Source organism: Schistocerca nitens, chromosome 1 (assembly GCF_023898315.1).
Source record: "Schistocerca nitens isolate TAMUIC-IGC-003100 chromosome 1, iqSchNite1.1, whole genome shotgun sequence".
Classification (NCBI taxonomy): domain Eukaryota; kingdom Metazoa; phylum Arthropoda; class Insecta; order Orthoptera; family Acrididae; genus Schistocerca; species Schistocerca nitens.
The window spans coordinates 791,392,816-791,416,222 of record NC_064614.1 but is presented as its reverse complement, the minus strand read 5'-3'; the positions used below and the strand labels follow the sequence as shown (position 1 = coordinate 791,416,222).

Genomic DNA, 23,407 nt, shown 5'->3' with positions numbered 1-23,407 from the left:
GGATTCCACACCGCACAGCAATACTCCAGTAGATGGCGGACAAGCGTAGTGTAAGCAGTTTCTTTAGCAGTCCTGTTGCACTTTCTAAGTGTTCTGCCAATAAATTGCAGTCTTTGGTTTGCTTTCCCCACAACATTTTCTACGTGATCGTTCCATTTTAAGTTATTTCTAATTGTAATCCGTAAGGATTTAGGTTTGTGTGAGTTATAGTGTAATTGAAATTTAGCGGATATCTTTTGATGTGAATAGTACCGGACCATCAGTGAAGCCATGGGTGCAAAATGTTGACACGAATTATTTGGAGAAGAGTGGGAAATCTGGTAAAAGCCAATCTTGGGGAACATCAGTTTGCATTCCGCAGATATGTAGGAACACACGAGGCAATATTAACCCTGCATCTTATCTTAGAAGAAAGGCCGATGAAACGTAAACTTGCATTTATAGAAAAAGCTTTTGACGATGTGGAATGGACTACAACCTTTGAAATTTTTAAAGTAGTATTGATAAAGAGCAGAAGGACATCGAAGGGAAGCAGTAATTGATCACAGAGTGAAACAGGGTTCCGGCCTGACCCGATGTTATTTAATCTGTACATTGAGCAAGCAGTGAAGGAAACCAAGGAGCCATTTGGAAAAGGAATTAAGGTATCGAGAAGAAACAGAAACGCTGAGGTTTACCGACAACATCGTAATTCTGTCAGAATGGCAATGGACTTGAAAGAGCAGACAGTTGAGCGGAATAGGTAACATCTTGAACGAGGATAGCAAGATGAATATCAGCAAAAGTAAAACAAAGAGTATGGTATATGTTGTATAAGATAATTACCATATTGTACAACTATAATGAAAGTCTTGTTAAGACCGAACGCATTTCACTTTATTCTACAGCATCTTCAGCAGTCACTGTAACAATGTGTTTTTTTTTTTTTTTTTCTCTTAGAATTTAGTTTGTTAGGATCATGAACAGTTAGGCTGCTTTATTTACTGTTACAAAAAGTTTCAATTCTTATCGTTACTCACAACAAAAAATCTGTGAGTAACGGTAAGAAATAAAACTATTAAAACTGTTTTGTAGCAGTAAGCAAAAGCATCCAAACTCTTCATGATCCTAACAAACAAAACTGTAAGAGAAAAAACCACATTGTTACAGTGATCACTGAAGATGCTTTAGAATAAAGCGAAACGAGTTTGTTCTTAATAATAGTTCCATTACAGTTGAAAAAGTCGGTAATAACCTATACACAAGTTAGGAGTGTGGCATGTAGTCGAAATAAATCAGGGAATTAGATTACAAAACGAGACATCAAAAGTGGCGGATGAGTTTTGCTATTCGGGCAACAAAATAATTGAAGATAGCCAAAGTAGAAAGTATATCAAATGCAGACTGATTATATCGAGATAAGAAATTTTTAAAAAGAGGAATTTGTCAACATCGAGTAAAAATTCAGATGTCAAGAATCCTTTTATGAAGGTATTTGTTTGGCGTGTAGCTTTATACAATGGACTATAAGCAGTTTAGACAAGAAGAGAATAAAAGCTTTTGAAGTGAATCGAAATTTTCGACCGAAATCGTCCGACAATTGACGCATAGCATGTCCTTCCACAACGGTGAGCGCCTCGACGGCAGCGCCGAGCGTGCGCCCGGCGCGGTATCCAACGACCGTAGTGATGGCCGAATTTGTGGGCGCACCCCACGTGCGGGACACACACGGCTGCTCGATGCGCCGTCTGGCATTCGCACGTGCGGCTTCCGACACTAGCAAAGTACACACCTCGTGCAACTGAAGTGTGGTGCCACAGAAACATGGGTAGTTAGAGTAACTTCAAATGGTTCAAATGGCTCTGAGCACTATGGGACTTAACATCTGTGGTCATCAGTCCCCTAGAACTTAGAACTACTTAAACCTAACTAACCTAAGGACATCACACACATCCATGCCCGAGGCAGGATTCGAACCTGCGACCGTAGCAGTCGCGCGGTTCCGGACTGAGCGCCTAGAACCGCTAGACCACCGCGGCCGGCAGTTAGAGTAACTAATGGCGAGGTACTGAATCGAAGTGGAGAAATAAGAAATTTATAGCACAACTTGACTAGAAGAAGTAAACGCTTGATAGGCCACATCTTGCAGCATCAAGGAAGTGTCGTTTTGGTAATGAACGTAAGTGCTTGGAGGCGGGGACGGGGGTTACAAATTGAAGAGGGAACATCGGCTTGAATACTGTAAGCAGATTCAGATAGATGTAGGTTGCAGTAGTTATGCAGAATTGAAGAGACTTGCACAGTACAGAGTAGCGTGGAAAGCTGCATCAAACAAGTCCTCGCACTGAAGACCGCAACAACATTAATACAAAAGCACAGACTTCTCAATCCAAAGCAAAATGTGAAATTGTGTTTCAAAATTAATACGTGGACTTGAAGACTTTGTAGCGTTTATTACGTTCAGCTTACAATTATAAATAAAACAACAAACGAAAGAGCAACTCAAACAGTTTTTCTGACAATTGTTCAATATGAACACATCGAGTCGTTAGACGACTTCTTCCCAACCTTTGATCAGTGCGTCTGGAGTAATTGTTGCATCAATGCTGTTTCACTTTAGGTGTATCTCGTTGCAACTGTATGATTTCACGGCGATTTGCTGATCTCTAGATGCAAACATTACGTGTGTTCAGATTTCCACTTCGGTGAAATATCGATCCATCACTGAAAGCGACATTTTCCAGAAAAATCTTCATCGACACACAGCAACATTTCGTTTCCAAAGTTGGCACGTAAAGCGTAGTCCGTAGGCTTTAGAGCTTGTAACAACTGCAAACGATAAAGACGTAGTTATAAGCATCTCCTTAAAAGTCTCCACATACATGTCACTAGAATTGCTAATTCACGACTAGCCTCCCCAACTGATTTCATGGGCCTGCGCGTGATAGACTCTCATTCGTGCAACAGGTTCTTCACTCAATCTCGGTCGTTCTGTACTATTCCTTCTGTGAATAAGTGTACAAACAAAAACGTTTGAGTTGCTCTTTCATGTAATGTATTGTTTATAGCTTTATGTTCAATGTAATAAATGCTACAAAATCTTGAAACCCGTACGTTAATTCTGAATGTGGAAACTTTTGCCCAGTACAATACAGATTGGCAGGCACGCTGAGGTCCTATTCTGAGAGACAAGTTCTTCACACGGGTAGAACAAAGGTCACTCTAGGAAGAGCGCACGCGGCGCGAGCCTCACCTGTAGCTGCGTGCTGTGTTGCGGTGTGGACCCTGCTGCCGCCGCTGCGCGCACAGGAGTGAAAGCCGCTGCGCCGCGTGCAGCTTTATGCCGTCTGCAGCGGGCCGGCCCCCTACCAGCCGTCGTCTGGCCGCCGCCCGTCCGCGGAAACCACGGCATCCGCTATACCGCATCTCACTACGTCGGGCTCGGTCGTCTGGCGTCAAAGTGCGAGCCCGGAAACCGAAAGGTCACGGGGTCGAATCCTGATCAGACCTTGTCATTTTTTAATCTGCATTTACGATAGACTCCACTTTTGAAACAGCATGTCCCCTTTCCCCGGTAGGATTATTTGGGCAGGAAGAGGGCGTGCAAGGCGCCGAAGTGGCGTCTAATTGAAAGCACTTGCTGGAAAAAAAATTAATTCCAATTTTGGCCACCAGGTGCAAAATTGAAGCTGTGAGTGCAAGAAAGATGTATAGAGACGTTTCCATGTGTAGTGGATTAGGGACGGGACGTGGGCAAAATAGGTCAAACAAATGAGAAAAGCGCAATGTTGATTTTACTACAGGGTGGTCCATTGATAGTGACCGGGCGACATATCTCACGAAATAAGCATCAAACGAAAAAACTACAAAGAACGAAACTCGTCTAGCTTGAAGGGGGGAAACCAGATGGCGCTATGGTTGGCCCGCTAGATAGCGCTGCCATAGGTCAAACGGATATCAACTGCGTTTTTTCAAATAGGAACCCTCATTTTTTATTACATATTCGTGTAGTACGTAAAGAAATATGAATGTTTTAGTTGGACCACTTTTTTCGCTTTGTGATAAATGGCGCTGTAATAGTCACAAAGTATAAGTACGTGGTATCACGTAACATTCCGCCAGTGCGGACGGTATTTGCTTCGTGATACGTTACCCGTGTTAAAATGGACCGTTTACCAATTGCGGAAAAGGTCGATATCGTGTTGATGTATGGCTATTGTGATCAAAATGCCCAACGGGCGTGTGCTGTGTATGCTGCTCGGTAACCTGGACGACATCATCCAACTGTCCGGACCGTTCGCCGGATAGTGCGATGATGATGCCCAAGTAGGTGTTTTAGCTGCTGTCGCGGCTGATCCGCATATCAGTAGCAGACAAATTGCGCGAGAATCGGGAATCTCAAACACGTCGGTGTTGAGAATGCTACATCAACATCGATTGCACCCGTACCATATTTCTATGCACTATGAATTGTATGGCGACGACTTTGAGCGTCGAGTACAGTTCTGCCACTGGGCGCAAGAGAAATTATGGGACGATGACAGATTTTTTGCACGTGTTCTATTTAGCGACGAAGCGTCATTCACCAACAACGGTAACGTAAACCGGCATAATATGCACCATTGGGCAACGGAAAATCCACGATGCCTGCGACCTTGGCGGGTTCAAATGGCTCTGAGCACTATGCGACTTAACTTCTGAGGTCATCAGTCGCCTAGAACTTAGAACTAATTAAACCTAACTACCCTAAGGACATCACACACATCCATGCCCGAGGCAGGATTCGAACCTGCGACCGTACCGGTCGCTCGGTTCCAGACTGTAGCGCCTAGAACCGCACGGCCACTCCGGTCGGCGACCTTGGCGGTTTAATGTATGGTGCAGCATATGGGAGGAAGGATAACTGGCCCCCATTTTATCGATGGGAATCTAAATGGTGCAATGTATGCTGATTTCCTACGTAATGTTCTACCGATGTTACTACAAGATGTTTCATTGCATAACAGAATGGAGACGTACTTCCAACATGATGGATGTCCGGTACATAGCTCGCGTGCGGTTGAAGCGGTATTGAATAGTATATTTCATAACAGGTGGATTGGTCGTCGAAATACCATGGCCCGCACGTTCACCGGATTTGTTTCTGTGGGGAAAGTTGAAGGATTTTTGCTATTGTGATCCACCGACAACGCCTGACAACATGCGTCAGCGCAATCTCAATGCATGTGCGAACATTACGGAAGGCGAACTACTCGCAGTTGAGTGGAATGTCGTTACACGTATTGCCAAATGCATTGAGGTTGACGGATATCATTTTGAGCATTTATTGCATTAATGTATTTACAGGTAATCACGCTGTAACAGCATGCGTTCTCAGAAATGATAAGTTCACAAAGGTACATGTATCACATTGGAACAACCGAAATAAAATGTTCAAATGTACTTACGTTCTGTATTTTAATTTAAAAAACCTACCTGTTACCACCTATTCGTCTAAAATTGTGAGCCATATGTTCATGACTATAACAGCGCCTTCTATCACAATGCGAAAAAGTGGTCCAACTAAAATATTCATATTTCTTTACGTACTACACGAATACGTAATAAAAATGGGGGTTCCTATTAAAGAAACGAAGTTGATATCCGTTTGACCTATGGCAGCGCCATCTAGCGAGCCAACCATAGCGCCATCTGGTTTCCCTCTACAAAACTGTTTATTAGATACATTGTATAACGTCAACATTCTCAATCACGAGAGAAGTGTGTGATCTAGTGAACAATTTTATATGACTGACATAACACTGACTTTGAAAATGGTGGATAGTCGATACGCGTATGGTTGTTGAAAAATAAAAGTGAGGTCAAGTTATTAAAAACGCATCCAAATGGCCGCGGCGTCTCACGGCATTTTCATGCAAATTGCAAAAGTATAATAGATTCAGATCAGCTGATCTCGCAGGCCATGCATCTGGAAAACCTCTAGAAATAACACGTTCGTGGAAGGTTGCATGAAGCAGATTTTCCACTGGGTGACCGACACAACGTGTTGCCCCATCTTGCCTAAAACAGTGGTTTCCACTCAGTTGCCCTCTTCCAAAGCAGGCGTCCTATGCTGTACAAGGAGGTCTCGGTACACCTGACAGGCCCTCTGGGTGAATTCTCTTCAAAGAAGAGCGGACCGATTATAACGGTGCTTATGAATCCACACGACAGGTCACATACGGTGAGCGCACAACACGCGGTTTAACCGTACTCCAAATTGGGCAGTTCTGGGCATTCACAGTACCTTGTAGTGTAAAATGAGCCTTGTCAGTGTATAGCATGTTGGCCGGCCAGATGTCATCAACTTCAATCCGTGGCAGGAAACGAAGAGCAAATTCAGAGCGTTGTAATGAATCATGAGTTCAAATGGCTCTGAGCACTATGGGACTCAACTGCTGTGGTCATCAGTCCCCTAGAACTTAGAACTACTTAAACCTAACTAACCTAAGGACATCACACACATCCATGCCCGAGGCAGGATTCGAACCTGCGACCGTAACAGTCGCACGGTTCCGGACTGCGCGCCTAGAACCGCGAGACCACCGCGGCCGGCAATGAATCATGAGGTTACAGTCGCTGCACCGTTTGGATCTTGTACGAGTACTAGTGTACAACAGACCGCCAAACTTCCCATACTATTGACCATGGGATGGATAATTTACGTGACACTGCGCGAGCGGTGGCATTGCACGGAACTCGTGCTGCGCTTCAGTTACAGAAACGGCAGCCTCGTGAATCACTTCCACCAGGACAGTACTCCTTCCTCTTCCAGGTGCCACATCAATCTCACCCGTGAGTAGCTGCGCTTTAATTATAACCAACCGGTACCTTGGAAAACCACCAGGACCTGTCGAAACCATGCAACGTAAGACAACTGCTGTATTACATTCCGAAGGTGAACCAACACGCTATTAAACAGTGGTCGTAATGTTTTGGCTCAGCACTGTATTCACCCTCTCATTCCTAGTGTTTATCCTATCGTATGAGGTCCGCTGTTTTCATGAGTTGGCAAATTTATTTTTTGTTTTAACAATGAGACCGAATGCCCATCGCCGCAGTTGTCAGTCAACCTAAGAGAGGGAAGTCGAACGCACCATCTTTCAACGAATCGTACAAAATTTGTTCAGTATGCAATCGTACTTTAACTGTTTGTGGTTGGTATTTTCTGAGGCGGAGATGTGGGGGCAGACTTGCATTTGCTAAAAGAGCGTAAAACCCGCCTAAAACCCACACACAGGCTCGCCGGTTTACCAGACTAACGGCCGTTATTTCGCGTCTGGCTCATCTGCCTCACAAGCTGGCGTGCTGCGCGCTGTGAATACACAGTATTCATTGAATTCGGAAGATCGAACGATCTGGCAACAGCCTCTTACCTCGTGTAGTAGGCTAAATTTGCAAATTGCTATATCTCCTCTCGCTGTTAACGTCAAAGACTTTCGTAAACAGTAAATGGCTGCTAATAAAATATTCGCTAATTCCACGTACAGTATTAACAATGTGTCTTTTCTCATTAAAGGTTTTCCAGCCATAAAAAGTCTCCAAAACGTTGAAGTGTAACAATGCTGGACCAGTTTTCGCTTCGCACTTTTTTCACACTGTGTCTGATCCAGATGGGTGTAATATAAACATTTCGCACTCATTAAATGGCGTGACAAATATTTTTAAACACCTCTCTGTCTTCCTCCTTAATTCTCTAACATCCATAAGGAAACCGTACTCTCCCAGTATTAACACTCTATGGAGGAGCTCGACAAGTTTGTAACACTACCAGTACATTTTTGCTTCTGTATAGCGAGAAGCATTTTCCTGCAGCTGACACACGTCGCAGATTTGTGACGCTTCAGCAGTTGAGTTTTGCGAGTTTAGACTAGCGTGGACGAATTTGCTGCAGCTCTAGTGAACTTACAATACACCGACGCAAAAGAAACTGCAACAGCAAAAAATAGTTAAAGTAGAGTAATGCATTTTCGGGATTACATTAGTAACATATTTAAGTGATTAACACTGCATGATCACTGATTACTTTAAGTGTGAGATACGCCACTGAAAATGTGAAATGCTGGTACATTAATAATCTGTGTAAACGCCAGTATGTTGAATGCAAGCAAGCAAATGTGCATGCATCGTGTTGTATAGGTGCTACATGTCAGTTTGTGTGATAAGCTCCGTGCCTTTTGCACTTGATCGGTCAATACAAGGGCGATTATTGCTGTTTGTGCACGACGCTGGCATTGTCGTCCGATGACGTCCCATATGTGCTCGACTGAAGACAGATCTGGCGAACGAGCAGGCCAAGGCAACATGTCGACACTATGTAGAGCATTTTGGGTTACAACAGCGATAAGTCAGAGAGCGTTATCCTGTTGGAAAACACCGCCTATATGCTGTTCATGAATGGCAGCACAACAGGTCGAATCACCAGACTGGCGTAAAAATTTGCAGTCAGGGAGCGCAGGACAACCACGAGAGTGCTCTTGCTGCCATGCGAAATCGCACCTCAGACCAGAGCTCCATGTGTAGATCCAGTGTATCTAGCATGCAGGTAGTTGGTTCCAGGCCCTCAACATCCCTCGCTCTAAACAAAACATATTGCCATCACTGGCACCGAGGCAGAACCATCTTTCATCAGAAAACATAACAGACCTCAGTCCTGACCTCGAATTAGCTTTCGCTTGTCACCACTAAAGTCGCACTTGGAGGTGGTTTGGGGTCAGTGGAATGCTCGCTACAGGGCGTCTGGCTCGGAGCTGTCCTTGAAATAATCGATTTGTAACAGTTCGTTGTGTCATTGTGGAGCCAACTGCTGCTGTTATTGCTGCTGCTACATATGCCTTACGATGCCCCAGAGCCATACGCCGAATACGGTGGTCTCACCCTCGGTTGTGCCAAGTGGCCGTCTAGAGCCCGGTCTTCTTCCGACCGTAATGACCACCACTACCAGCAATCACCTACACTGGCTACGTCACAGCCAGATCTTCCTGCAAAAACGCAAAAGACAGCTCGAGCTTGTCGTAGTCCTATTACACGACCTCGTTCAAACTCAGTGAGGTGGTGATAATGGCGTCTTTGTCGCAGTATTGACTAACATCAACTCACCACGTCCAGTCTCAAAGGTAGCTAATGATCACGATCATAAGACCATGAATTTAAAGCAAACCTGATTCGCATTCTAGTGGAACTACCAGCGCCACTCGTATGCGACTCGCGCGAAATTTGAATAGACATCATCTTTCAGACGTAGAAACACGCGTAACGACTTTTGTTTATGTCGTACAATTTCGTCTTGGTGTTGTGATTTTTTTCATCAGTGGATATAGATAAAAAGCCTTTGACATTACCAGCTAAACTGAATACAGAAGCCGGCCGAAGTGGCCGTGCGGTTAAAGGCGCTGCAGTCTGGAACCGCAAGACCGCTACGGTCGCAGGTTCGAATCCTGCCTCGGGCATGGATGTTTGTGATGTCCTTAGGTTAGTTAGGTTTAACTAGTTCTAAGTTCTAGGGGACTAATGACCTCAGCAGTTGAGTCCCATAGTGCTCAGAGCCATTTTTTGAATACAGAAATTTAAAAACTGAACCTGCTACGCAAGGTATGGAGGCTGTTGCCAAGCGGTTGGTTTTTCCTAATTCAATAAATTACGCCAACATACATATTTCTCAAATTAAGCATCCACGAGAAAACTTATTTTTCTGGAAAGCCAGTCCTGCAGCGTCCTACGGGAAGAAAAGAAGTGCCTCCTCTCGTCTGACAGGCGGTAAGGATGAGTAGTTTCCCGAGTGCCTCCTCTAGTGATACTCATGATGATGTTGGTTAAGTGCCAACAAATAGGGGTACTGTATCGAGCAGTCCTTCTACCGCTGGATTCGTCTAGCAGGGTTATTTATAACTGTATTTGCATGAATAGTTTACAGAAGACTTTTTCTGTAACTTTCAGAGCAAAGTTATTCGCCAGGGCAATGTAGGACATTGAGCATTTGTGTCAGAGAAAGTCGTAAATGCAAAGCGCCGAACTGCAAGGGAAGTCCATCACCAGTCTGCGAGAAATGTAATGTACAGTTGTACGTAGAAGAAAAACGAAACTGTTTTCTGGAATTCATACAAAGAATAAGAGCTATACAGGTGTATAAAATTCTTATCTATTCTCAAACGTCAGAAAAGTGTATCTGTAACTGTTCACAAGCCAACATTTAATTCATCTGTATCCTTCCGTTCATACTGTAACTAAAACGTAGCACTACAAAATGTTTAAATATACGTTACTTGTGAATGTAGACTTTTCTGTCGTATACTATTGATGGAAAGATCTCAGTTTCCAGGGAGATGACAGTGTTGAAGTACCGTGACAAAGTTTTCGCCAGAAGATGACGAATACGACACTCTTCGAAACGTCGCAGTATTTTAACATTACCACCCGACTGGAAATCAGAAAGCTGTTCACTCATACACCTTCTGATCAAAAGTAGCTGGAAACCTATCAGTGGACATTAGTAGGTGATGCGTCCACCCTTCACCTTTATGAAGGCTTGAACTCTGTTCGCGACACTTGCAAGGGGAAGCCTAGATATCTGTGGATAAATGTCAGCCCATCCTTCCTCAAGAGCCGAAACCAGGGAAGGTAGTGACGCTGGACACCGTTGGTCGCAATAAGGGAACCACACCAAAACTACGAAAAACACTGCCCATACCGTAACACCATGTAACATCTCATTTTAACGCCTCCAGCATAGACAGTACATTTTCCTTGCGATATATTTTAAGTATGTTGTTCTTTACGATTTTTAGCAAGGCAGCGATCTACATTTTTACTCTCTGGAATTTCAACTGTCTTCCTCTCTCCGGATACTGGGACAGTATCAAAAATTAGTTCTAGTTCGTTAGTCAAATAAGCTACAAGATTTTTCGGAAAGCTCAGATGTCTCCATTTAGCCGCCATTTTAAGAAAGCATAGTTTAATAAAATATTACTGTGCTATATAAAGTATTAGTTAAAATCATATTATAATGTACTGAGTGCATGTTGGAAATTAATATTTGCAGTGCTCAAAAATAATTAAATAACAAGTCTCTCTTCATTCATTTAAAAACATCTACTACTCTTTTACTAACTTATGTTCGCAGAGTCATTTGCCGAACAGTGACGGAAGATCAGAGATAAAATAATTGTTTTCATATCTCGTGCTTGGTGTCCAGCGCACAACTACTGATCTTTACAAAACCTTTTTATCGATGTATGAAAATTGGCGACATCGTGTAAACTTTGGATCTCCATTTCAAAAATGTTCAAAGGTGTGTGAAATCTTATGGGACTTAACTGCTAAGGTCATCAGTCCCTAAGCTTACACAATACTTAACCTAAATTATCGTAAGGACAAACACACACACCCATGGCCGAGGGAGGACTCGAACCTCCGCCGGGACCAGCCGCACAGTCCAATGACTGCAGCGCCCAAGACCTCTCGGCTAATCCCGCGCGGCGATCTCCATTTCCAAGGATGTACAGTCAATAGTTTAATATTAATGTAAATTCGTTTATTTCCCTTATACATATTTCATTCTTTTGTTGTGAATTTTGTTACATGTAGATTGCGGATGCAGATGAACATGTGGGATATAAAAACTAAAATAAATAAAAATCGACAAATCTATTCGCCTGGATCCGACAGGCAACTTTTTTTTTCACTTTCCTAAACTTCACACAAGCCGATTCTGTACTGAGTACTATCAACAGTTATTCTCTTCTAGCTATATTAATATATGGAAATACCTATAGCGTGCAGAAATTTAGCCTCAATAGTAATTTGCATTTTTTCCGTAAGTTTAAGTGAATTATTTAGAGTATGTAGCGTGAACGTAACTTGCCCGTAGCGCTATAAGATTGGTTTTCTAAATTTGATTAGCCATTATTGCATGCAACTAACATTTAGAGCCAGCCCTGTTGCATTTACGCTCGCCAGTTACTTTATATATACAAGAGTAACCATTTTCAATAATTTTGTGGTGTAACGAATATTTCCGTTTTTTCTGTGAGTTTGTAACTCAACAGATTATTGAACAGGAAATGACTGGTATCTTTAAAAAACTTAAAGAGTCCACAGTATGTCTCATGAACAAGCCCCAATTGCGGAGAAAGTTGACGCAATAGACTGCATTGGCAAAGAGCAAGCAAAAAAAGTTAATACAGTAGATTCTGCTGAAGAACAGACTCCCGAGTCAAAATTGATTCAATAGATTCTATCTCTGTAAAGGTAGGAAATTAAGGTAAAAATGATCACGTCATTGCTGAAACCTTATAGCTAAAGAGCAGACCAAAATCAACGCAATTGTTGAAGGTTTGTCTAAGCAAATGGACAACATTTTGATCGAGATCGACCAAGATATCGAAGGAAAGCTTGGTGAGCAAGTTTCTTCAGTGCAAAAGCAAATGTCCCAGTGGACCACTTATTAAAGCGTACAATTTGTTACTCTTCTGGGGGGGGGGGGGGGGGCACACAGCCTCAACATATAAAAAAGTAGCGCAAATAAAATATTTTCAACACAGTCTGGTAGAGAAATGCCCTTCTTCAAAAAATAAACAAGTATTGTGGAAAAATTCTCCTCACTAGAGCAAGCTCATACTGTGCCGTGGACCGAACAACAGAGCAAACGAGTTAGTACTGAATACGGAATAACACTCCGCAAGCACTTAACAGGACACGAAGGTGTGCGTTTCCAAAGTTTTAGCAAAGCGATTACAGAAACTTAATGATTACCATGATGATTGTATGGAGAGTTTAAATAAAAAAATCAAATCCATTCATCATGAAAGCATAGACTTAAAAAATAACATAAAACTAAAACTGGCGCGTCCCTGTTAGATCCTGACGATGGGTCTAGCATACCCAATCACGTTACCAGCAACAAGTGACAGTGCTATTGGACACACTCAAGTTGGATCAACCACCGCACCACATTTTATAGGGTCAGTGTCACGTATTAATACATATTTAATGGAGAAAAACGTGCTGCGACAGCGACAATATGCAACTTTTTCGCCAGAATGCCATTATATACTACCAGTTGTGTTCATAAAATCATTTAGAGGTGTCATTCCTAATAGCTGGAATAAGACGAAAAAAATCAAATTCGTGGCCGTCATTATGTACGAAGATTCCGCATTATGGGTTGCTGAAGTGTCGGAAAAATGTTTACTGTACGATGACACCAGAGTGCGTTTTTGACTAAATACTGGTCAAAGGGCCATCAAGAACTATTACGAAAGGAAGTGTTTAATCCTGCCACATATCAAAGTAAGGAAGGCACTCTGCGTGCTTATTTTGAAAAGAACTTAAACAAGGAGAAATATTGGTATTAGGAAATGTCGCCCACTGAAGTTTCAACAATTCTGAAGGGCTGGTCGTTCCTAATTATGATGTTGATGAATTTCTGTTTGCAATTGATACGATAGATTTGCTGGAAGAGATCGGGGCAACGCCGAAAACAATAGTCGCACTTCGTGCGAAAGCAATTCCGGGCGCACGAACAGGCACAGTGGCAGGCGCTCGCTTGATAATTCGCGAGATCACCAAGCAAGCCGTTAAAATTAACTCCAAAAAGAGAGTTGCCTCCCAAAAATTATGGGCATTCTGGAACCTGTTTTAATCACTCAGGTAGGCGTCTGATATGAATAATCTGAGTTTTTCCCAATTTTTTAGTGGGCTTTCAGATTTCATGAAAAGAAAACACCAAAATTTTGGACTTTTTCTGTTTTTTTTTTCAATTTCTCTAAAACTAAGTGTTTAATCGAAAACGCTAAGCTTTCCAAGAATGTAGAGCACTAAATTCTGCATGGACTAAGTACCAAAACTTTGCTACACAATTAAATTTTCCTGTGGAAGCGCAACGCCAAACAAAAGGCAGTTTTCACGGTTTTAGAAAAACACTCGTTTCGTCGCTATAAAACATGCAGCTTCTAAGAATTGGTCAGTATGATAAAAAAAGTTTTATAGGAGAAGAGTTGTAGAGCATCAAAATGTGTTTTCAAAATATCAAAGAAAGCGACAAAAAATCTAGCTGTTAAGTATATATCACCATTATTAAATTGTATGAGAATCACATGGTTAATGATTAACATCTACTGTCAACTTTCAGTTGACTGGTTACTTCAGACGTTCACTCTTGTTGTTCACTCTTGTTCCTTTACTTTTCAGTACATTCATTCTCTGCCTACGTAGATACGTGAAAAAAAAAACTGATTTACAAAGTGTCTTATGTCTTCAAAGACTCGGTTGATGTCCAAAAATCTGAGTTCGTTGTAGATGGGGGATTTCTGCTGCATAGTGTGGCATGGGAGGCAAAATACACTCCTGGAAATGGAAAAAAGAACACATTGGCACCGGTGTGTCAGACCCACCATACTTGCTCCGGACACTGCGAGAGGGCTGTACAAGCAATGATCACACGCACGGCACAGCGGACACACCAGGAACCGCGGTGTTGGCCGTCGAATGGCGCTAGCTGCGCAGCATTTGTGCACCGCCGCCGTCAGTGTCAGCCAGTTTGCCGTGGCATACGGAGCTCCATCGCTGTCTTTAACACTGGTAGCATGCCGCGACAGCGTGGACGTGAACCGTATGTGCAGTTGACGGACTTTGAGCGAGGGCGTATAGTGGGCATGCGGGAGGCCGGGTGGACGTACCGCCGAATTGCTCAACACGTGGGGCGTGAGGTCTCCACAGTACATCGATGTTGTCGCCAGTGGTCGGCGGAAGGTGCACGTGTCCGTCGACCTGGGACCGGACCGCAGCGACGCACGGATGCACGCCAAGACCGTAGGATCCTACGCAGTGCCGTAGGGGACCGCACCGCCACTTCCCAGCAAATTAGGGACACTGTTGCTCCTGGGGTATCGGCGAGGACCATTCGCAACCGTCTCCATGAAGCTGGGCTACGGTCCCGCACACCGTTAGGCCGTCTTCCGCTCACGCCCCAACATCGTGCAGCCCGCCTCCAGTGGTGTTGCGACAGGCGTGAATGGAGGGACGAATGGAGACGTGTCGTCTTCAGCGATGAGAGTCGCTTCTGCCTTGGTGCCAATGATGGTCGTATGCGTGTTTGGCGCCGTGCAGGTGAGCGCCACAATCAGGACTGCATACGACCGAGGCACACAGGGCCAACACCCGGCATCATGGTGTGGGGAGCGATCTCCTACACTGGCCGTACACCACTGGTGATCGTCGAGGGGACACTGAATAGTGCACGGTACATCCAAACCGTCATCGAACCCATCGTTCTACCATTCCTAGACCGGCAAGGGAACTTGCTGTTCCAACAGGACAATGCACGTCCGCATGTATCCCGTGCCACCCAACGTGCTCTAGAAGGTGTAAGTCAACTACCCTGGCCAGCAAGATCTCCGGATCTGTCCCCCATTGAGCATGTTTGGGACTGGATGAAGCGTCGTCTCACGCGGTCTGCACGTCCAGCACGAACGCTGGTCCAACTGAGGCGCCAGGTGGAAATGGCATGGCAAGCCGTTCCACAGGACTACATCCAGCATCTCTACGATCGTCTCCATGGGAGAATAGCAGCCTGCATTGCTGCGAAAGGTGGATATACACTGTACTAGTGCCGACATTGTGCATGCTCTGTTGCCTGTGTCTATGTGCCTGTGGTTCTGTCAGTGTGATCATGTGATGTATCTGACCCCAGGAATGTGTCAATAAAGTTTCCCCTTCCTGGGACAATGAATTCACGGTGTTCTTATTTCAATTTCCAGGAGTGTATTTACAAAGTATGTAGCCTACATCAAGCATTGGTAAGCAAAAAGATAACGATTATGTGTGATGGATACCATGAGTTAACTCGTGATAGGAGTACAAAATCAGCTGAGCGGCAGCGCAGAGCCACCAAAAGAACGGCACTAACAATCGCGTTTAATGATACAACGTCATTAAGTATGGCAAAAGATTTGTTTCTGTCGAACGAACAAAATCTACAGCACCTCATTTCTTTATTGACTGCACAACTTGAGTGTGACCACGTCAATATTAAGCAAGATGCTGAGGACGCCGTATTGTAATCGTAGTTACTGCTGTAGCCTACAGATATTTCAAGTTGTCTCAAGTAACGAAAGACAAAATTCTGTTCCTACATGCCTTCAGAACGACTTCGTCGTTTTTCGGCACAGGAAAACTGGAATTCTACAAGTCGCTGGGGACGAAAGCACCTAAATGAAAGTAGCAGAGATATTCAGCAATTCCTGTACTGCTGCTGACGAAATTTATGAAGTTGGATAAAAGTTCATAGCAGTCCTATATTGCAAAAATGAAACAAAGCCATTAAATGTGCTTCGCTATCAAATCTTTGGAAAAATAAATATCAAAGACCTCATTCTACCTCACCTCTTTGCTGCTCGACAGTATTCCCAGAGAAAGTATTTGCAGGTGGAAAAACAACCAAGTATATCCACTGTAATTGGACTGGAAGGTTTCAATATTCAACCTTTAGCATTTCCCACTACTAAAGAAGCAGCACCTACATAACTTTTGCAGACCATTCACTGCGTATGTACAGGCTGCCATGGTTGTTTGATTTATCATCATTTGGCTGTTGATACTGCCCGATTGGATTTGAAGCAGGATTTGCCTTTGTTATGTTAAACCGTCGAAGAATGTCTTTAGCATAAATTTTTTGATTAGTATCTACTGATCTATTCACTTGATATATAACGTTAATATTTAAGAAACATCCTAGCCTCAACAGTAACCTTAAACTCATCTCGAATTTTCCTTAGAAAAACTTCAATGTCCTTCTTACTGCATATATTAATCCATTATCTACATACAAAACTACCATCAACTTGTCGTTGCAGTCTTCTCGATAGAAGAGGCCCGGATCTGCTTTACTTTCCATTAGCTCAAGATTTTCAGGAACAACTTGAATCGTTGGTTCCACGACACGACAAATATTCCAGAAGCTTGTTACAGATTCGTTTCTGATGATCTAAAAACGCCATATCGGAAATGTATCCAACCTATACTGATGTCAGCAGAATGAACTGCATTCCACTAGTCTAATAATGTTTTCATACAGTTAATATTCTTTGTGTTGCCACCTGTTGTGCCTATGTTTTCTGTGCAACTACCGTAGATCAGTGACTACGCGTCCAGAAAATTTATCAAAACCAATGGATCGTTTATGATGAAATGGTAATGTCTTCTTGTACGGTATAATTCACAGTGATCCACATCTGGTAAAGTAGACTCACTCTCCTGTTAATAACACCAATCAGAACTCCATTTTGCTGTTGTCGAACTGTTCTGCCCACCTGATGTCAAACTGTACCAACAGTGTGTTACAAAAAGGTACGGCCAAACTTTCAGGAAACATTACTCACACACAAATAAAGAAAAGATGTTATGTGGACATGTGTCCGGAAACGCTTAATATCCATGTTAGAGCTCATTTTAGTTTCGTCAGTATGTACTGTACTTCCTCGATTCACCGCCAGTTGGCCCAATTGAAGGAAGGTCATGTTGACTTCGGTGCTCGTGTTGACATGCGACTCATTGCTCTACAGTACTAGCATCAAGCACATCAGTACGTAGCATCAACAGGTTAGTGTTCATCACGAATGTGGTTTTGCAGTCAGTGCAATGTTTACAAATGCGGAGTTGGCAGATGCCCATGTGATGTATGGATTAGCACGGGGCAATAGCCGTGGCGCGGTACGTTTGTATCGAGACAGATTTCCAGAACGAACGTGTCCCGACAGGAAGACGTTCGAAGCAATTGATCGGCGTCTTAGGGAGCACGGAACATTCCAGCCTATGACTCGCGACTGGGGAAGACCTAGAACGACGAGGACACCTGCAATGGACGAGGCAATTCTTCGTGCAGTTGACGATAACCCTAATGTCAGCGTCAGAGAAGTTGCTGCTGTACAAGGTAACGTTGACGTCACTGTATGGAGAGTGCTAGGGGAGAACCAGTTGTTTCCGTACCATGTACAGCGTGTGCAGGTACTATCAGCAGCCGATTGGCCTCCACAGGTACACTTCTGCGAATGGTTCATCCAACAATGTGTCAATCCTCATTTCAGTGCAAATGTTCTCTTTACGGATGAGGCTTCACTCCAACGTGATCAAATTGTAAATTTTCACAATCAACATGTGTGGGCTGACGAGAATCCGCACGCAATTGTGCAATCACGTCATCAACACAGATTTTCTGTGAACGTTTGGGCAGGCATTGTTGGTGATGTCTTGATTGGGCCCCATGTTCTTCCACCTACGCTCAATGGAGCACGTTATCATGATTTCATACGGGATACTCTACCTGTGCTGCTAGAACATGTGCCTTTACAAGTACGACACAACATGTGGTTCATGCACGATGGAGCTCCTGCACATTTCAGTCGAAGTGTTCGTACGCTTTTCAACAAACAGATTCGGTGACCGATGGATTGGTAGAGGCGGACCAATTCTATGCCCGCCACGCTCCCCTGACCTCAACCCTCTTGACTTTCATTTATGGTTGGTTGGGTGGTTGGTTTGGGGAAGGAGACCAGACAGCGAGGTCATCGGTCTCATCGGATTAGGGAAGGAAGTCGGCCGTGCCCTTTGAAAGGAACCCTCCCGGCATTTGCCTGGAGCGATTTAGGGAAATCACGGAAAACCTAAATCAGGATGGCCGGACGCGGGATTGAACCGTCGTCCTCCCGAATGCGAGTCCAGTGTCTAACCACTGCGCCACCTCGCTCGGTCTGACTTTCATTTATGGGGGCATTTGAAAGCTCTTGTCTACGCAATCCCGGTACCAAATGTAGAGACTCTTCGTGCTCGTATTGTGGACGGCTGTGATACAATACACCATTCTCCAGGGCTGCATCAGCGCATCAGGGATTCCATGCGACGGAGGGTGGATGCATGTCTCCTCGCTAACGGAGGACATTTTGAACATTTCCCGTAACAAAGTGTTTGAAGTCACGCTGGTACGTTCTGTTGCTGTGTGTTTCCATTCCATGATTAATGTGATTTGAAGAGAAGTAATAAAATGAGCTCTAACATGGAAAGTAAGCGTTTCCGGACACATGTCCACATTACATATTTTCTTTCTTTGTGTGTGAGGAGTGTTTCCTGAAAGTTTGGCCCTACCTTTTTGTAACACCCTGTATATGCTAATAACACAATACCGCATACCGGTCTGTTACGGGTTTTCGGAGGGGATTTCCAGGCAACTACCAGGTCAATGCCAGGTCGAAGGAGATCCAATCCCTTGACTTATCTACATCTACATCCATACTCTGCAAACCACCGTGAGCCGCATGGCAGAGGGTACAGCCCATTGTACCAATTATTAGGATTTCTTCCCGTTCCATTCACGTAAAGAGCGCGGGAAGAATGATTGTTTGAATGCCTCTGTGTGTACAGCAATGATTCTAATCTTCCTCACGATAGGGATGTGAGCGATACATAGGGGATATTGTAGTATACTGCTGCAGTCATCATATAAAGTCGGTTCTTGAAACTTTGTTAATAGACTTTCTCGGGGTAGTTTACGCCTACATTCAATAGTCTTCCAGTTCAGTTCCTTCAGTATCTTTGTGACACTCTCCCACGTTTCAAACAAACATGCGACCATTCATGCTGCCCTTCTCTGTATAAATTCAGTACCCCCATTAGTCTTATTTGGTATGCATCCCACACAATTGAGCAATATTCTAGAAGCACTCGCAGGAGTGGTTTGTAAGCAATCTCTTTTGTGGACTGATTACAATGACCCAGTATTCTACCACTAAACCGAAGTCTACCACCTACTTTACCCACGACTGAACCTATGTAATCATTCCATTTCATATCTTTACGAAGTGTTACACCCAGGTACTTGTATCAGTTGGCCGATTCCAACAGTGACTCATTGATATTATAGCCATAGGATACTACGTTTTTTTCGTTTTGTGAAGTGCGCAATTTCACATTTCTGAATATTTAAAGCATGACCTTTGCACCGCTCTGAGGTCTTATCGAGATCTAACTGAATATTTATGCAGCTTCTTCGAGATAGTTCTTCATTAGAAGCAATTTCAACATCTGCAAAAATTCTGAGGTTGTTATTAATATTGTCTGCAAAGTCATCAATATACAACATGAACAGCAAGGGTCCAAGCACTTTTCCCTGGGTCACACCTGTTGCTACTTCTACATCTGACAATGACTCTCCATCCAAGATAATATGCTGCGATGTCCCTACCAAAAAGTCCTCAGTCCAGTCACAAATCTACTTGACAATAAGCGTAGGTGTGGTACTGAGTCAAATGCTTTTTGGAAATCGAGAAATTCTGCATCTATCTGACTGCCTTGATCCAAAGCTTTCAGCGTGTGATGTGAGAAAAGTGAAAGTTGGATTTAACATGACTGATGTTTTCGGAATCCATGCTGGTTAGCATTGAGGAGGTGATTCTGTCCAAGATATGTCATTACGTTTGAGCTCAGAATATGTTCTAAGATTCTGCAACAAATCGATGTCACGGATATTGGACTGTAGTTTTGTAGATCACTCCTAATGCCCTTCCTTTAAATGGATGTGACCTGAACTTTTTCTCCCAAGAACTGGGAATGGTTTTTTCGTGAAACGGATCTACAACTGATTATACAGGGTGACATTTTCCACCGTGTACCAACGCTATTCTAATATGCGCAGCCACAGCTACCGTATGTGTTGAAAATAGTTTCCATGTGCCTTAACGCATGCGTGTACGCGCCATAGCGTGTTCTGTCTCACGTGTTCACATGGCCACGCTGCATTGGAACAGTGTCAAAGGCAGCATTAATACGCTACTCCAGTGTCTCCACATCTAGGAATGGGCTCTGCATACACGATACTTTTCAGATGGCCCCATAACCAGAAAGCACACGCGTTCAGATCTCGAGAATGAGCAGGCCATGTATCGACCAGGGAAGACATGATTGAGATGTGTCTGGACGTTAATGGTGAAGTGGGCTGGAATACCATCATGTAGCAGCCACATAACCCTTCGAATCATCAATAACACTTCTTCCAGCAGGGGAGGCAAAGTCCTCCACAAGAAACGCCAATGATTTTGGCCTGTTCGGTAACTGATAAGGGTAATAACAATGGTCATGGAGAACGTCCCATACAGTCATCTGTCTTAATGGCTCTGAGCACTATGGGACTTAACTTCTGAGGTCATCAGTCCCCTAGAACTTAGAACTACTTAAACCTAACTAACCTAAGGACATCACACACATCCATGCCCGAGGCAGGATTCGAACCTGCGACCGTAGCGGTCACGCGGCTCCAGACTGTAGCGCCTTTAACCGCTTGGCCACCCCGGCCGGCTCATCTGTCTTACCCTGTACTGGTGGGCCAACTGCCTGGTACTGACACGGCGGTCGTTTTCCACATTGTTAATCACATTTTCCTCTTGAGTGTGGTGTCCGAGTCCGCAGCTCGTGGTCGTGCGGTAGCGTTCTCGCTTCCCGCGCCCGGGTTCCCGGGTTCGATTCCCGGCGGGGTCAGGGATTTTCTCTGCCTCGTGATGACTGGGTGTTGTGTAATGTCCTTAGGTTAGTTAGGTTTAAGTAGTTATAAGTTCTATGGGACTGATGACCATAGCTGTTAAGTCCCATAGTGCTCAGAGCCATTTGAACCATTTTTTTGTGGTGTCCGAACACACCCTCTATGAGGATAACATGAATACTGTAACTGTGGCTTCATGGTACAGTGCTGATTAGACCACAGTCTCTGTAACGAAGTATGACTGAATAAATGAAGGGCTATTTTAAAAGTAGTACAAGTCCATTTTTGTTCATTGTGAGATACAGAATCCTAAAGTTAAATGAGCGCTGAAAAATCATCAATTGAGATACCAGAAATATTCAAGCATATGGCTTCTTGCTAGAGATGAACCTTTCTTCCTATTTGTTTGGATCATTAGTTACAGAAGCATTATAGGCAGAAAAGTGGAGGTAATGGACTTGTACCACTATTGAAATAAGCCCTTCAAATGGTCTCTAGTATGGAAACCATGTATTTCCGGACATAATTTCATTAGTCCTTTTTTGTTCCGTATCCTGTTTCTAAACGGCGGAAAAAATCACCCTGTAGTTAGATGAGGGACTAACTCAGCCACAGATTCAGTATAGAATCTAACAGGGATTCCATTGGGCCCTGGAGTTTTGTTCAAATTTAATTATTTCAGCTGTTTCTCGACACCACAGACAAGAATATTTACTTCATTCATTTTTTCAGTGGTACGAGGATTAAACTGGGGCTATTCTCCTGGGTTTTCCTTCATAAAGGGAGATTCGAGAACGTAGTTAAGGATTTCACCTTTTTCTTTACTATCCTCAATTTCAGTTCTTGTCTCATTCGCTAGGGGCTGCATACTAACTTTGGTGTCACTAACGAGTAGAATTTCTTTGGTTTTGTGAAATATCGTTTGATGATACTCTGCTACGGTGGCAATTGAAGGCATCACGCATTGTTCTCGTGACAGTCAAACACGTTTCATACAGCATCTCTTTCTACAGTCCTACACTTTGTTTTACTTCTGTTATGCAATAATCTCTGCTTCTTTAGAAGTGATCGTAATACATGGAGGTTCCCTCCCATTATGAACTGTTCTACTGGGTGCATATCTATTCAGTTCATTATCAGCTATTCTTTTAAACTTGAGGTATATTTTCTCTACATGCACCTGCCCTATGTTGAAAGTTTTAAGCTCCTCATTGAGATATGACACCACTGATTTTCTTATCTAGGTTACTGAACGTATATATCTTTCTGTTTATTTTAGTTGTACTTTGTAGTTTGGTAATCATTGTTGCCACAACTGCATCATGGTCACTTATACCAGTTTCGATGTGTACGTCCTCAAAGAGGTCGGGTCTATTTGTTGCCATTAGCTCCAATATATTTCCCTCATGAGTGGGGTTCCAAACTATCTGTTCTAGGTAGTTTCAGAGAAGGCATTAAGTGAAGTTTCACAGGATGTCTTACCATGCCCATTACTAACAAAACTGCAATTTTCCCAGTTAACTATTGGATGATTAAAATCTCCAACGAGCATTACAGTGTGGTTGAGGAACTTACATACAAATGAACTGATGTTTTCTCTAATCTTTTCGGTTACATCAGGAGATGAGACTGGTGGCCGACGGAAGAATCCAGTTGCCATTTTATGCCCACCCTTGATACTGAGTCTTGCCCAAACAATCTTACATGCAGCTTCAATTTACATCACGGCTGATTTGGGTTTTTTGTCCACTGTGACAAATGCATCACCTTCAGTTTCCATTTGCCTAACCTTTAGATATACATTCAAATTTTCCCCAAAAATCTCAGTGCTATCATTTTCAGTTTTCAACCAGATTTCTATACCCATTA

General features: G+C 43.4%; 1 protein-coding gene across 2 annotated transcripts in view; it reads right to left on the bottom strand.

Moving 5' to 3' along the window:
- Window positions 1-23,407, bottom strand: part of LOC126262262 (alpha-tocopherol transfer protein-like) — a 204,173-nt gene that overhangs the window by 124,205 nt on the left and 56,561 nt on the right. Inside the window, exon 1 of one of the 2 annotated variants that reach the window (XM_049958778.1) lies at window positions 3,233-3,290. The exons of the other annotated variant lie outside the window; for it this stretch is intronic. The gene's annotated coding sequence lies outside the window, so the exon portion shown is untranslated. Of the gene's footprint in view, window positions 1-3,232; window positions 3,291-23,407 lie in introns of those variants that run through there. 2 annotated transcript variants of the gene reach the window in all.